This window comes from Ranitomeya imitator, chromosome 5 (genome assembly GCF_032444005.1).
Source record: "Ranitomeya imitator isolate aRanImi1 chromosome 5, aRanImi1.pri, whole genome shotgun sequence".
NCBI classification, from domain to species: Eukaryota; Metazoa; Chordata; class Amphibia; order Anura; family Dendrobatidae; genus Ranitomeya; species Ranitomeya imitator.
This window is the reverse complement of record NC_091286.1, coordinates 490,116,592-490,132,276: the sequence shown is the minus strand read 5'-3', so window position 1 is coordinate 490,132,276 and position 15,685 is coordinate 490,116,592. Positions and strand designations below refer to the sequence as shown.

At 47.6% G+C, this 15,685-nt stretch overlaps 1 long non-coding RNA gene across 1 annotated transcript; it reads left to right on the top strand.

Moving 5' to 3' along the window:
• Positions 1-13,682: 13,682 nt before the first annotated feature.
• On the top strand, positions 13,683-13,937 carry LOC138680831 (uncharacterized). Its single transcript, XR_011321793.1, has 2 exons — positions 13,683-13,786; positions 13,834-13,937. It is a non-coding gene; the product is annotated as an uncharacterized lncRNA (long non-coding RNA).
• Positions 13,938-15,685: the final 1,748 nt, after the last annotated feature.

Genomic DNA, 15,685 nt, shown 5'->3' with positions numbered 1-15,685 from the left:
GCTCAGGAAAGGCAACCTGGGGAACACCTTGGAGTGTAACACACCCTCTCTCTACACCCCATACCCAATTTGTAGGCCTAATGCAGCGTAGTTTCCGATAACTACTAAACGAGAGCCGGAATATCGAAGCTCAGGAAAGGCAACCTGGGGAACACCTTGGAGTGTAACACACCCTCTCTCTACACCCCATACCCAATTTGAAGGCCTAATGCAGTGTAGTTTCCAAGAACTACTAAACGAGAGCCGGAAGATCGAAGCTCAGGAAAGGCAACCTGGGGAACACCTTGGAGTGGAACACACCATCTCTCTACACCCCATACCCAATTTGAAGGCCTAATGCAGCGTAGTATCCAACAACTACTAAACGAGAGCCGGTAGATCGAAGCTCAGGAAAGGCAACCTGGGGAACACCTTGGAGTGTAACACAACGTCTCTCTACACCACGGAAGGGATGATTCTTAGGAAGGAAGGCTGTTGGAAATAAGCATTGCGCGTCCGAGGGTGATTAGATTCTTATTAGGTATATACTCACCCTCGGACGCGCCCTGCTTCTTTATTTGGAATGAATGTTTATTTGCAATGTGGTGTTGACTTTCTCTATTATTTTGGTAATTAATGATTTTATTATTTTCATTATTTTGCATCTTCTCGGCAATAATATAAAGAAGACGCGACAGGACAACACTCGGTGGATGCCATATGTGTGTTTTCAATTTAAAAAACCTTTCAGTTAACTACTTGCAGGAGAAAGTAATTGTAGCTGGTGGCCATTTTTAGTACTGTACCAGATTTTAGCTGTTTGTTTGTTTTTAATGTCAAAATGTCTGCATTTGATATCTCACCAGTATTTTCTTTTTTATAAGCAAAATCCTTTTTTTTTTATTTTATGATGTTGGTTCAAGGGGTACACGGGCAGCAGTAGACAGGTCAGTGGAGGCCTAGTGGAAGGAGGGACCGCAGATGCGCCAATGTTTCCCCCATACCAAATTTGTAGGCCTAATGCAGTGTAGTTTCCAACAACTACTAAACGAGAGCCGGAATTTCGAAGCTCAGGAAAGGCAACCTGGGGAACACCTTGGAGTGTAACACACCCTCTCTCTACACCCCATACCCAATTTGAAGGTCTAATGCAGTGTAGTTTCCAAGAACTACTAAACGAGAGCCGGAAGATCGAAGCTCAGGAAAGGCAACCTGGGGAACACCTTGGAGTGTAACACACCCTCTCGCTACACCCCATACCCAATTTGAAGGCCTAATGCAGCGTAGTTTCCAACAACTACTAAACGAGAGCCGGAAGATCGAAGCTCAGGAAAGGCAACCTGGGGAACACCTTGGAGTGTAACAAACCCTCTCTCTACACCCCATACCCAATTTGTAGGCCTAATGCAGCGTAGTTTCCGACAACTACTAAACGAGAGCCGGAATATCGAAGCTCAGGAAAGGCAACCTGGGGAACACCTTGGAGTGTAACACACCCTCTCTCTACACCCCATACCCAATTTGAAGGCCTAATGCAGTGTAGTTTCCAAGAACTACTAAACGAGAGCCGGAAGATCGAAGCTCAGGAAAGGCAACCTGGGGAACACCTTGGAGTGTAACACAACGTCTCTCTACACGACGGAAGGGCTGATTCTTAGGAAGGAAGGCTGTTGGAAATAAGCATTGCGCGTCCGAGGGTGATTAGATTCTTATTAGGTATATACTCACCCTCGGACGCGCCCTGCTTCTTTATTTGGAATGAATGTTTATTTGCAATGTGGTGTTGACTTTCTCTATTATTTTGGTAATTAATGATTTTATTATTTTCATTATTTTGCATCTTCTCGGCAATAATATAAAGAAGACGCGACAGGACAACACTCGGTGGATGCCATATGTGTGTTTTCAATTTAAAAAAACTTTCAGTTAACTACTTGCAGGAGAAAGTAATTGTAGCTGGTGGCCATTTTTAGTACTGTACCAGATTTTAGTTGTGTGTTTGTTTTTAATGTTAAAATGTCTGCATTTGATATCTCACCAGTATTTTCTTTTTTATAAGCAAAATACTTATTTTTATATTTTCTGATGTTGGTTCCAGGGGTACACGGCCAGCAGTGCCCTGGTCAGTGTAGTAGTAGTTGAAAGAATGGACCGCAGACAGGCATCGAAGGCCTAAAATAAAAACACATGGCTGTAGGCAATTTTAAATTGGTTCCAGGGGTACACGGACAGCAGTGGTGTGGTCAGTGGAGGCCTAGTGGAAGGAGTGACCGCAGACAGGCATCGAAGGCCTAAAATAATAACACATGGCTGTAGGCAATTTTAAATTGGTTCCAGGGGTACACGGGCAGCAGTGACCTGGTCAGTGTAGTAGTAGTTGAAAGAATGGACCGCAGACAGGCATCGAAGGCCTAAAATAAAAAAATTGGGCTGGCTGTAGGCACTTTTAAATTGGTTCCAGGGGTACACGGGCAGCAGTGGTCTGGTCAGTGGAAGTCTAGTGGAAGGAGTGACCGCAGACAGGCTTCCAAGGCCTAACATAACAAACTTGGGCTGGCTGTAGGCACTTTTAAATTGGTTCCAGGGGTACACGGGCAGCAGTGACCTGGTCAGTGTAGTAGTAGTTGAAAGAATGGACCGCAGACAGGCTTCGAAGGCCTAACATAACAAACTTGGGCTGGCTGTAGGCACTTTTAAATTGGTTCCAGGGGTACACGGGCAGCAGTGGTCTGGTCAGTGGAAGTCTAGTGGAAGGAGTGACCGCAGACAGGCTTCCAAGGCCTAACATAACAAACTTGGGCTGGCTGTAGGCACTTTTAAATTGGTTCCAGGGGTACACGGGCAGCAGTGGTCTGGTCAGTGGAAGTCTAGTGGAAGGAGTGACCGCAGACAGGCTTCGAAGGCCTAACATAACAAAATTGGGCTGGCTGTAGGCACTTTAAATTGGTTCCAGGGGTACATGGGCAGCAGTGTATGGTCAGTGGAAGTCTAGTGGAAGGAGTGACGGCAGACAGTCTTCGAAGGCCTAACATAACAAAATTGGGCTGACTGTAGGCACTTTTAAATTGGTTCCAGGGTAACACGGCCAGCAGTGCCCTGGTCAGTGTAGTAGTAGTTGAAAGAATGGACCGCAGACAGGCATCGAAGGCCTAAAATAATAACACATGGCTGTAGGCAATTTTAAATTGGTTCCAGGGGTACACGGACAGCAGTGGTGTGGTCAGTGGAGGCCTAGTGGAAGGAGTGACCGCAGACAGGCTTCCAAGGCCTAACATAACAAAATTGGGCTGACTGTAGGCACTTTTAAATTGGTTCCAGGGTAACACGGCCAGCAGTGCCCTGGTCAGTGTAGTAGTAGTTGAAAGAATGGACCGCAGACAGGCATCGAAGGCCTAAAATAATAACACATGGCTGTAGGCAATTTTAAATTGGTTCCAGGGGTACACGGACAGCAGTGGTGTGGTCAGTGGAGGCCTAGTGGAAGGAGTGACCGCAGACAGGCTTCCAAGGCCTAACATAACAAAATTGGGCTGACTGTAGGCACTTTTAAATTGGTTCCAGGGTAACACGGCCAGCAGTGCCCTGGTCAGTGTAGTAGTAGTTGAAAGAATGGACCGCAGACAGGCATCGAAGGCCTAAAATAATAACACATGGCTGTAGGCAATTTTAAATTGGTTCCAGGGGTACACGGACAGCAGTGGTGTGGTCAGTGGAGGCCTAGTGGAAGGAGTGACCGCAGACAGGCATCGAAGGCCTAAAATAATAACACATGGCTGTAGGCAATTTTAAATTGGTTCCAGGGGTACACGGGCAGCAGTGACCTGGTCAGTGTAGTAGTAGTTGAAAGAATGGACCGCAGACAGGCATCGAAGGCCTAAAATGAAAAAATTGGGCTGGCTGTAGGCAATTTTAAATTAGTTCCAGGGGTACACGGGCAGCAGTGGTGTGGTCAGTGGAGGCCTAGTGGAAGGAGTGACCGCAGACAGGCATCGAAGGCCTAAAATAATAACACATGGCTGTAGGCAATTTTAAATTGGTTCCAGGGGTACACGGACAGCAGTGGTGTGGTCAGTGGAGGCCTAGTGGAAGGAGTGACCGCAGACAGGCTTCCAAGGCCTAACATAACAAACTTGGGCTGGCTGTAGGCACTTTTAAATTGGTTCCAGGGGTACACGGGCAGCAGTGGTCTGGTCAGTGGAAGTCTAGTGGAAGTAGTGACCGCAGACAGGCTTCCAAGGCCTAACATAACAAACTTGGGCTGGCTGTAGGCACTTTTAAATTGGTTCCAGGGGTACACGGGCAGCAGTGGTCTGGTCAGTGGAAGTCTAGTGGAAGGAGTGACCGCAGACAGGCTTCGAAGGCCTAACATAACAAAATTGGGCTGGCTGTAGGCACTTTAAATTGGTTCCAGGGGTACATGGGCAGCAGTGTATGGTCAGTGGAAGTCTAGTGGAAGGAGTGACGGCAGACAGTCTTCGAAGGCCTAACATAACAAAATTGGGCTGACTGTAGGCACTTTTAAATTGGTTCCAGGGTAACACGGCCAGCAGTGCCCTGGTCAGTGTAGTAGTAGTTGAAAGAATGGACCGCAGACAGGCATCGAAGGCCTAAAATAAAAACACATGGCTGTAGGCAATTTTAAATTGGTTCCAGGGGTACACGGACAGCAGTGGTGTGGTCAGTGGAGGCCTAGTGGAAGGAGTGACCGCAGACAGGCATCGAAGGCCTAAAATAATAACACATGGCTGTAGGCAATTTTAAATTGGTTCCAGGGGTACACGGGCAGCAGTGACCTGGTCAGTGTAGTAGTAGTTGAAAGAATGGACCGCAGACAGGCATCGAAGGCCTAAAATAAAAAAATTGGGCTGGCTGTAGGCAATTTTAAATTGGTTCCAGGGGTACACGGACAGCAGTGGTGTGGTCAGTGGAGGCCTAGTGGAAGGAGTGACCGCAGACAGGCATCGAAGGCCTAAAATAATAACACATGGCTGTAGGCAATTTTAAATTGGTTCCAGGGGTACACGGACAGCAGTGGTGTGGTCAGTGGAGGCCTAGTGGAAGGAGTGACCGCAGACAGGCTTCCAAGGCCTAACATAACAAACTTGGGCTGGCTGTAGGCACTTTTAAATTGGTTCCAGGGGTACACGGGCAGCAGTGGTCTGGTCAGTGGAAGTCTAGTGGAAGTAGTGACCGCAGACAGGCTTCCAAGGCCTAACATAACAAACTTGGGCTGGCTGTAGGCACTTTTAAATTGGTTCCAGGGGTACACGGGCAGCAGTGACCTGGTCAGTGTAGTAGTAGTTGAAAGAATGGACCGCAGACAGGCATCGAAGGCCTAAAATAAAAAAATTGGGCTGGCTGTAGGCAATTTTAAATTGGTTCCAGGGGTACACGGGCAGCAGTGACCTGGTCAGTGTAGTAGTAGTTGAAAGAATGGACCGCAGACAGGCATCGAAGGCCTAAAATAAAAAAATTGGGCTGGCTGTAGGCAATTTTAAATTGGTTACAGGGGTACACGGGCAGCAGTGGTGTGGTCAGTGGAGGCCTAGTGGAAGGAGTGACCGCAGACAGGCATCGAAGGCCTAAAATAATAACACATGGCTGTAGGCAATTTTACATTGGTTCCAGGGGTACACGGGCAGCAGTGACCTGGTCAGTGTAGTAGTAGTTGAAAGAATGGACCGCAGACAGGCATCGAAGGCCTAAAATAAAAAAATTGGGCTGGCTGTAGGCAATTTTAAATTGGTTCCAGGGGTACACGGACAGCAGTGGTGTGGTCAGTGGAGGCCTAGTGGAAGGAGTGACCGCAGACAGGCATCGAAGGCCTAAAATAATAACACATGGCTGTAGGCAATTTTAAATTGGTTCCAGGGGTACACGGGCAGCAGTGACCTGGTCAGTGTAGTAGTAGTTGAAAGAATGGACCGCAGACAGGCATCGAAGGCCTAAAATAAAAAAATTGGGCTGGCTGTAGGCAATTTTAAATTGGTTCCAGGGGTACACGGACAGCAGTGGTGTGGTCAGTGGAGGCCTAGTGGAAGGAGTGACCGCAGACAGGCATCGAAGGCCTAAAATAATAACACATGGCTGTAGGCAATTTTAAATTGGTTCCAGGGGTACACGGACAGCAGTGGTGTGGTCAGTGGAGGCCTAGTGGAAGGAGTGACCGCAGACAGGCTTCCAAGGCCTAACATAACAAACTTGGGCTGGCTGTAGGCACTTTTAAATTGGTTCCAGGGGTACACGGGCAGCAGTGGTCTGGTCAGTGGAAGTCTAGTGGAAGGAGTGACCGCAGACAGGCTTCCAAGGCCTAACATAACAAAATTGGGCTGGCTGTAGGCACTTTAAATTGGTTCCAGGGGTACATGGGCAGCAGTGTATGGTCAGTGGAAGTCTAGTGGAAGGAGTGACGGCAGACAGTCTTCTAAGGCCTAACATAACAAAATTGGGCTGACTGTAGGCACTTTTAAATTGGTTCCAGGGTAACACGGCCAGCAGTGGCCTGGTCAGTGTAGTAGTTGTAGAAAGAAGGGACCGCAGACAGGCTTCGAAGGCCTAACATAACAAAAATGTCAAAACAATGGTATTGTCAGTGCCAGGCATTGAAGGATGTCAGCGCCTAGACTACACATTGGTGAAGCTGTGAGAGATAATTTTGCTAGTGGTAGAGCACTGTTTGAGCTGGGGGGGGAACTGTCTTGTGGCCGGCGTTACAGGCACAGGGCCCCTCATATTACAACGGTGTGTCTGACGTTGGGTGCGCACCACCACCGCCAGAGACACTTTATTGTACTATGAGGGACCCAGTGGCAGTGCCGTCGACCAAAAGCGGCCACACCCACCTCTTCAGACAAACAGCACTCTCAAGGGTCCAAGCGCAAAGTGGCGATAGCACGGCCCCGTGTGGGGAGTTTGGCCATTTCGTGAGGTGGAAACATGTCGTATGCTGGACAATCAGGTGAAGAAAATTACGAGATTGGAAAAGTCATTCAGAATAGTCCACAGGCAAGACCTTTTCATAGGAAAGCTAGGTGTCAGCCGGGCAGGGTGGGGCAAAAGATTTTGAAATCCAGTTGTGGTTCATTTTAATGAAGGTTAGATCATCTACATTTTGGGTAGCCAGACGAGTCCTTTTTTCTGTTAGTATTGAACCTGCAGCACTGAATACTCTTTCTGATAGGACACTAGCTGCCGGGCAAGCAAGCTCCTGCAATGCATATTCTGCCAATTCTGGCCAGGTGTCTAATTTGGATGCCCAGTAATCAAATGGGAATGACGGTTGAGGGAGAACGTCGATAAGGGATGAAAAATAGTTTGTAACCATACTGGACAAATGTTGTCTCCTGTCACTTTGAATTGATGCTGCAGTACCTGTCCTGTCTGCGGTCATAGCAAAATCACTCCACAACCTGGTCAGAAAACCCCTCTGGCCAACGCCACTTCTGATTTCTGCCCCTCTAACACCTCTGGTCTGCTGGCCCCTGGAGCTCGTGTGAGAACGATCACGGGCGCTGTGTGCAGGGAATGCCAGAAGCAAACGGTCAACAAGAGTTGATTGTTTTGTTGCTAATATTAGTTCCAAGTTCTCATGTGGCATAATATTTTGCAATTTGCCTTTATAGCGAGGATCAAGGAGGCAGGCCAACCAGTAATCGTCATCGTTCATCATTTTTGTAATGCGTGTGTCCCTTTTGAGGATACGCAAGGCATAATCCGCCATGTGGGCCAAAGTTCCCGTTGTCAAATCTGCGGTTGTGCTTGGTTGAGGGGCAGTTGCAGGCAAATCTACGTCACTTGTGTCCCTCAAAAAACCAGAACCCGGCCTTGCCACGCCACCAATTTCCCGTGCCCCCGGGAAAGCTTCCTCATTAAAAATATACTCATCCCCATCATCCTCCTCATCCTCCACCTCCTCTTCGCCCGGTACCTCGTCATGTACACTGCCCTGACCAGACAATCGCTGACTGTCATCAAGGCTTTCCTCTTCCTCTGGTGCAGACGCCTGATCCTTTATGTGCGTCAAACTTTGCATCAGCAGACGCATTAGGGGGATGCTCATGCTTATTATGGCGTTGTCTGCACTAACCAGCCGTGTGCATTCCTCAAAACACTGAAGGACTTGACACATGTCTTGAATCTTCGACCACTGCACACCTGACAACTCCATGTCTGCCATCCTACTGCCTGCCCGTGTATGTGTATCCTCCCACAAAAACATAACAGCCCGCCTCTGTTCGCACAGTCTCTGAAGCATGTGCAGTGTTGAGTTCCACCTTGTTGCAACGTCTATGATTAGGCGATGCTGGGGAAGGTTCAAAGAACGCTGATAGGTCTGCATACGGCTGGAGTGTACAGGCGAACGGCGGATATGTGCGCAAAGTCCACGCACTTTGAGGAGCAGGTCGGATAACCCCGGATAACTTTTCAGGAAGCACTGCACCACCAGGTTTAAGGTGTGAGCCAGGCAAGGAATGTGTTTCAGTTGGGAAAGGGAGATGGCAGCCATGAAATTCCTTCCGTTATCACTCACTACCTTGCCTGCCTCAAGATCTACAGTGCCCAGCCACGACTGCGTTTCTTGCTGCAAGAACTCGGACAGAACTTCCGCGGTGTGTCTATTGTCGCCCAAACACTTCATAGCCAATACAGCCTGCTGACGTATGCCAGTAGCTGCCCCATAATGGGAGACCTGGTGTGCAACAGTGGCAGGTGCGGATGGAGTGTTTGTGCGACTGCGGTCTGTGGACGAGCTCTTGCTTCTGCAGGAGGACGAGGAGGAGGAGGAGGAGGGGGTGCGAACGGCTACAGACAACTGTTTACTAGACCGTGGGCTAGGCAGAACTGTCCCAAACTTGCTGTCCCCTGTGGACCCTGAATCCACCACATTTACCCAGTGTGCCGTGATGGACACGTAACGTCCCTGGCCATGCCTACTGGTCCATGCATCTGTTGTCAGGTGCACCTTTGTGCTCACAGATTGCCTGAGTGCATGGACGATGCGCTCTTTAACATGCTGGTGGAGGGCTGGGATGGCTTTTCTGGAAAAAAAGTGTCGACTGGGTAGCTCGTAGCGTGGTACAGCGTAGTCCATCAGGTCTTTGAAAGCTTCGCTTTCAACTAACCGGTAGGGCATCATCTCTAACGAGATTAGTCTAGCTATGTGGGCGTTCAAACCCTGTGTACGCGGATGCGAGGCTAAGTATTTCCTTTTTCTAACCATAGTCTCATGTAGGGTGAGCTGGACTGGAGAGCTGGAGATCGTGGAACTAGCGGGGGTGCCGGTGGACATGGCAGACTGAGAGACGGTGGGAGATGGTATTGTTGCCGCCGGTGCCCTAGATGCAGTGTTTCCTACTACGAAACTGGTGATTCCCTGACCCTGACTGCTTTGGCCTGGCAAAGATACCTGCACAGATACAGCAGGTGGTGCGCTAAATGGTGGTCCTACACTGCCGGAAGGGATGTTGCGTTGATGACTAGCTTCATTGGCCGAGGGTGCAACAACCTTAAGGGACGTTTGGTAGTTAGTCCAAGCTTTCAAATGCATGGTGGTTAAATGTCTATGCATGCAACTAGTATTGAGACTTTTCAGATTCTGACCTCTGCTTAAGGAAGTAGAACATTTTTGACAGATGACTTTGCGCTGATCAATTGGATGTTGTTTAAAAAAATGCCAGACTGCACTCTTTCTAGCATCGGATACCTTTTCAGGCATTGCAGACTGAGCTTTAACCGGATGGCCACGCTGTCCTCCACCAGGTTTTGGCTTTGCCACGCGTTTTGGGCAAGATACGGGCCCGGCAGATGGAACCTGTGGCGATGTTGATGCCTGCTGCGGCCCCTCCTCCTCCTCTGCTTCAGAACTGCTGCCTGCACCCTGTTCCCCCAATGGCTGCCAATCGGGGTCAAGAACTGGGTCATCTAATAACTCTTCTTGTACCTCCTGCGCAACTTCATCTGTGTCACCGTGTCGTTCGGTGGTATAGCGTTCGTGATGGGGCAACATAGTCTCATCAGGGTCTGATTCTTGATCAGCACCCTGCGAGGGCAATGTTGTGGTCTGAGTCAAAGGACCAGCATAGTAGTCTGGCTGTGGCTGTGCGTCAGTGCACTCCATGTCAGATTCAATTTGTAATGGGCATGGACTGTTAACTGCTTCACTTTCTAAGCCAGGGACGGTATGTGTAAAGAGCTCCATGGAGTAACCCGTTGTGTCGCCTGCTGCATTCTTCTCTGTTGTTGTTTTTGCTGAAGAGGACAAGGAAGTGACTTGTCCCTGACCGTGAACATCCACTAACGACGCGCTGCTTTTACTTTTACCAGTTTCACGAGATGAGGCAAAAGAGCTAGAGGCTGAGTCAGCAAGATAAGCCAAAACTTGCTCTTGCTGCTCCGGCTTTAAAAGCGGTTTTCCTAATCCCAGAAAAGGGAGCGTTCGATGCCTTGTGTAGCCGGACGACGAACCTGGCTCCACAGCTCCAGACTTAGGTGCAATATTTTTTCCCCCACGACCACCTGATGCTCCACCACTACCACTACCCTCATTACCAGCTGACAATGAACGCCCCCGGCCACGACCTCTTCCACTAGACTTCCTCATTGTTTTAAAAATGTAACCAAACTAACGTTATTTGTTGCAGTCACACAACTTACACGGTGAGCTATAACTTCAGTATGATTTAGCTACCCCTTTACAGGTTGGTGAGACCACAGCGAAAATCAGGCCCAATGTTACACACTCTTTTTTTGGTGGCTGCAAATTAGAGAGATGCCCCACACGCAGGACTGTCACTGAAGCACAAATGTTAATATTAATGTCACACTATTATTTTTTTTTTATTTTTATTTTTTTCAGGAACACTTTAGAAACCCCCCCAAAAAAAAAAAAAAGATTTTTGCAGGGAGAATTTAGAAAACAAATGTAACAAACTATATGCTTTCTATGGGCCACTGAGTGAGAGATGACGCACACAGGAATCAGGAGTGGCACACAAGCCCAGAGGCCAATATTTTTCTACCAATGATTGATGGAGTTATTTTCTCTGGTAGATTTTGGAACCCAAATCAAGGAAAAAAAATGTGGGCTTTCTATGGACCACAATTGGAGAGAGAGAGAGAGAGAGAGAGAGAGAGAGAGAGAGAGATGGCACACCCAGGAGTCAAGACTGGCACACAAGCAGAAAGGCCAATATTAATCTCCCACTGTTTTTTTTGGTTGTTTTTTTTTTTTTTTTTTCAGGGAGACTTTAGAAAAAAAAATAATAAAAAAAATATGATTTTATCAGGAAGAATTTAGAAACCAAATAAAATAAAATGATTTTTTCAGGGAGAATTTAGAAAACAAATAAAACCAAAAATAGGCGTTCTATAGCCCACTGACTGAGAGATGACGCACCCAGGAGTCAAGACTGGCACACAAGCAGAAAGGCCAATATTAATCTCCCACTGTTTTTTTTTTTTTTTTTCAGGGAGACTTTAGAAAAAAAAATAATAAAAAAAATGTGATTTTATCAGGAAGAATTTAGAAACCAAATAAAATAAAATGATTTTTTCTGGGAGAATTTATAAAACAAATAAAACCAAAAATAGGCGTTCTATGGCCCACTGACTGAGAGATGACGCACCCAGGAGTCAAGACTGGCACACAAGCAGAAAGGCCAATATTAATCTCCCACTGTTTTTTTTTTTTTTTTTCAGGGAGACTTTAGAAAAAAAAATAATAAAAAAAATGTGATTTTATCAGGAAGAATTTAGAAACCAAATAAAATAAAATGATTTTTTCAGGGAGAATTTAGAAAACAAATAAAACCAAAAATAGGCGTTCTATGGCCCACTGACTGAGAGAGAGAGAGAGAGATGGAACGCTTAGTACTGGCACACAAGCCCAAAGGGCAATATTAATCTCCCTTTTTTTTTCCAGGGAGAATTTCTAAAACCCAAAAAAAAAAAAAAATAGGCTTTCTATGGCCCACTATTTGTGAGAGAGATGGGACGCTCAGGACTGGCACAGATGGCACGCTCAGGACTGGCACAGAAGCCCAGAGGCCAATATTAATCTCCCTTTTTTTCTGGTAGAATTTATAAAACCAAAAAAAAATTTAAATAGGCTTTCTATGGCCCACTATTTGTGAGAGAGATGGCACGCTCAGGACTGGCACAGATGGCACGCTCACAACTGGCACACAAGCCCAGAGGCCAATATTAATCTCCCTTTTTTCAGGGAAAATTTATAAAACAAAAAAAAAAAATAAATAGGCTTTCTATGGCCCACTATTTGTGAGAGAGATGGCACGCTCAGGGCTGGCACAGATGGCACGCTCAGGACTGGCACACAAGCCCAGAGGCCAATATTAATCTCCCTTTTTTTCAGGGAGAATTTATAAAACCCCCAAAAAAAATAAAATAGGCTTTCTATGGCCCACTATTTGTGAGAGAGATGGGACGCTCAGGACTGGCACAGATGGCACGCTCAGGACTGGCACAGAAGCCCAGAGGCCAATATTAATCTCCCTTTTTTTCTGGGAGAATTTATAAAACCAAAAAAAAATTTAAATAGGCTTTCTATGGCCCACTATTTGTGAGAGAGATGGCACGCTCAGGACTGGCACAGATGGCACGCTCACAACTGGCACACAAGCCCAGAGGCCAATATTAATCTCCCTTTTTTCAGGGAAAATTTATAAAACAAAAAAAAAAAATAAATAGGCTTTCTATGGCCCACTATTTGTGAGAGAGATGGCACGCTCAGGGCTGGCACAGATGGCACGCTCAGGACTGGCACACAAGCCCAGAGGCCAATATTAATCTCCCTTTTTTTCAGGGAGAATTTATAAAACCCCCAAAAAAAATAAAATAGGCTTTCTATGGCCCACTATTTGTGAGAGAGATGGGACGCTCAGGACTGGCACAGATGGCACGCTCAGGACTGGCACAGAAGCCCAGAGGCCAATATTAATCTCCCTTTTTTTCTGGGAGAATTTATAAAACCAAAAAAAAATTTAAATAGGCTTTCTATGGCCCACTATTTGTGAGAGAGATGGCACGCTCAGGACTGGCACAGATGGCACGCTCACAACTGGCACACAAGCCCAGAGGCCAATATTAATCTCCCTTTTTTCAGGGAAAATTTATAAAACAAAAAAAAAAAATAAATAGGCTTTCTATGGCCCACTATTTGTGAGAGAGATGGCACGCTCAGGACTGGCACAGATGGCACGCTCACAACTGGCACACAAGCCCAGAGGCCAATATTAATCTCCCTTTTTTCAGGGAAAATTTATAAAACAAAAAAAAAAAATAAATAGGCTTTCTATGGCCCACTATTTGTGAGAGAGATGGCACGCTCAGGGCTGGCACAGATGGCACGCTCAGGACTGGCACACAAGCCCAGAGGCCAATATTAATCTCCCTTTTTTTCAGGGAGAATTTATAAAACCCCAAAAAAAATAAAATAGGCTTTCTATGGCCCACTATTTGTGAGAGAGATGGCACACTCAGGACTGGCACACAAGCCCAAAGGCCAATATTAATCTCCCACTGTATTTTTATCAGGGAGAATTTATACACCCCACAAAAAAAAATACAGAAAAATGAAAAGGCTTTCTATGGCCCACTATGTGAGAGAGATGGCACACACAGGGATGGCACTCTAGCAGAAATGCCAAATTGCCAATCTTAATCTCCCACCAAAAAAAAAACAAAAAAAAAAACAGGGAATGTCCTACAATTACTATCTCCCTGCCTGCAGTAATCTCAGCCAGGTATGGCAGGCAGCTACTATCTCCCTGCCTGCAGTAATCTCAGCCAGGTATGGCAGGCAGCTACTATCTCCCTGCCTGCAGTAATCTCAGCCAGGTATGGCAGGCAGCAATAAGGAGTGGACTGATGCACAAATGAAATAAAAAGTGTGGACAAACAAAAAAGATAGCTGTGCAGAAAGGAAGGAACAAGAGGATTTGTGCTTTGAAAAAAGCAGTTGGTTTGCACAGCGGCGTACACACAGCAATGCAGCTATCAGGGAGCCTTCTAGGGCAGCCCAATGAGCTACAGCGCTGAGGGGAAAAAAAAAAAAAAAAAAACTTCCACTGTCCCTGCACACCGAGGGTGGTGTTGGACAGTGCAAATCGCTGCAGCACAAGCGGTTTTGTGGTTAATGGACCCTGCCTAACGCTATCCCTGCTTCTGACAAAGCGGCAGCAACCTCTCCCTAAGCTCAGATCAGCAGCAGTAAGATGGCGGTCGGCGGGAACGCCTCTTTATAGCCCCTGTGACGTCGCAGACAGCAAGCCAATCACTGCAATGCCCTTCTCTAAGATGGTGGGGACCAGGACCTATGTCATCACGCTGCCCACACTCTGCGTTTACCTTCATTGGCTGAGAAATGGCGCTTTTCGCGTCATTGAAACGCGACTTTGGCGCGAAAGTCGCGTACCGCATGGCCGACCCCGCACAGGGGTCGGATCGGGTTTCATGAAACCCCGACTTAGCCAAAAGTCGGCGACTTTTGAAAATGTTCGACCCGTTTCGCTCAACCCTAATAACAGGATAAGTATGGGGCCATGCATACCATGATAAGGTCAGGGCCAATCTTACCAGGATAAGGAGGTGGCTATGCATATTAGGATAAGGATGGGGCTATGCATACCAGAATAAGGATGGGACCATACATACCAGGATGAAGATGAGATCCCTGCATACCAGGATAGGGATTGGGGCCAATCAAACCAGGATAAGGATGGGGCCATGCATACCAAGGTAGGGATGGGGTGGGGCCAATCATACCACAACAAGGATGGGGCCATGCATACCAGGATAGGGATGGGTCCAATCATACAAGGATAAGGATGGGGCCATACATACCAGGATAAGGATGGGGCCATGCATACCAGGATGGAGATGGAGGCCCTGCATACCAGGATAAGGATGGATCCTTGCATACCAGGAAAGGGGCCAATCATACCAAGATAAGGATAGGGCCATGCATACCAGGACAGAGATAGGGGCCCTGCACACCAGGATGAGGATGAGGGGGCCATGCATACCAGGACAGAGATGGGGGCCCTCCATACAGAATAGAGATAAGTGAGTCATGCATACCAGTATGGTGGATATTAACCCCTTCCTGACCTTTGCCGCCACGTAGGTGTCATGAAAGTCGGTGCCAATCCGACCCATGACGCCTATGTTGCGTCATGGAAAGATCACGTCCCTGCAGATCGGGTGAAAGGGTTAACTCCCATTTCACCCAATCTGCAGGGACAGGGGGAGTGGTAGTTTAGCCCAAGGGGGTGGCTTCACCCCCCCGTGGCTACGATCGCTCTGATTGGCTGTTGAAAGTGAAACTGCCAATCAGAGCGATTTGTAATATTTCACCTATTAAAACTGGTGAAATATTACAATCCAGCCATGGCCGATGCTGCAATATCATCGGCCATGGCTGGAAACACTAATGTGCCCCCACCCCACCTCACCGATCGCCCCCCCCCCCAGTCCTCCGATCAGTGCTATGCACCGCTCCGTCCTGTGCTCCGCTCCCCCCGTGCTCTTGTCCGCTCCCCCCGTGCTCCAATCACCCCCCCGTGCTCCGATCCAACCCCCCTGCATTCCGATCCACCCCCGTGCTCCGATCCACCCCCTCGTGCTCCGTTCCACCCCCCACACGCTCCGATGCACCCCCGCTCTCCGATCCACCACCCATGCTCCGATC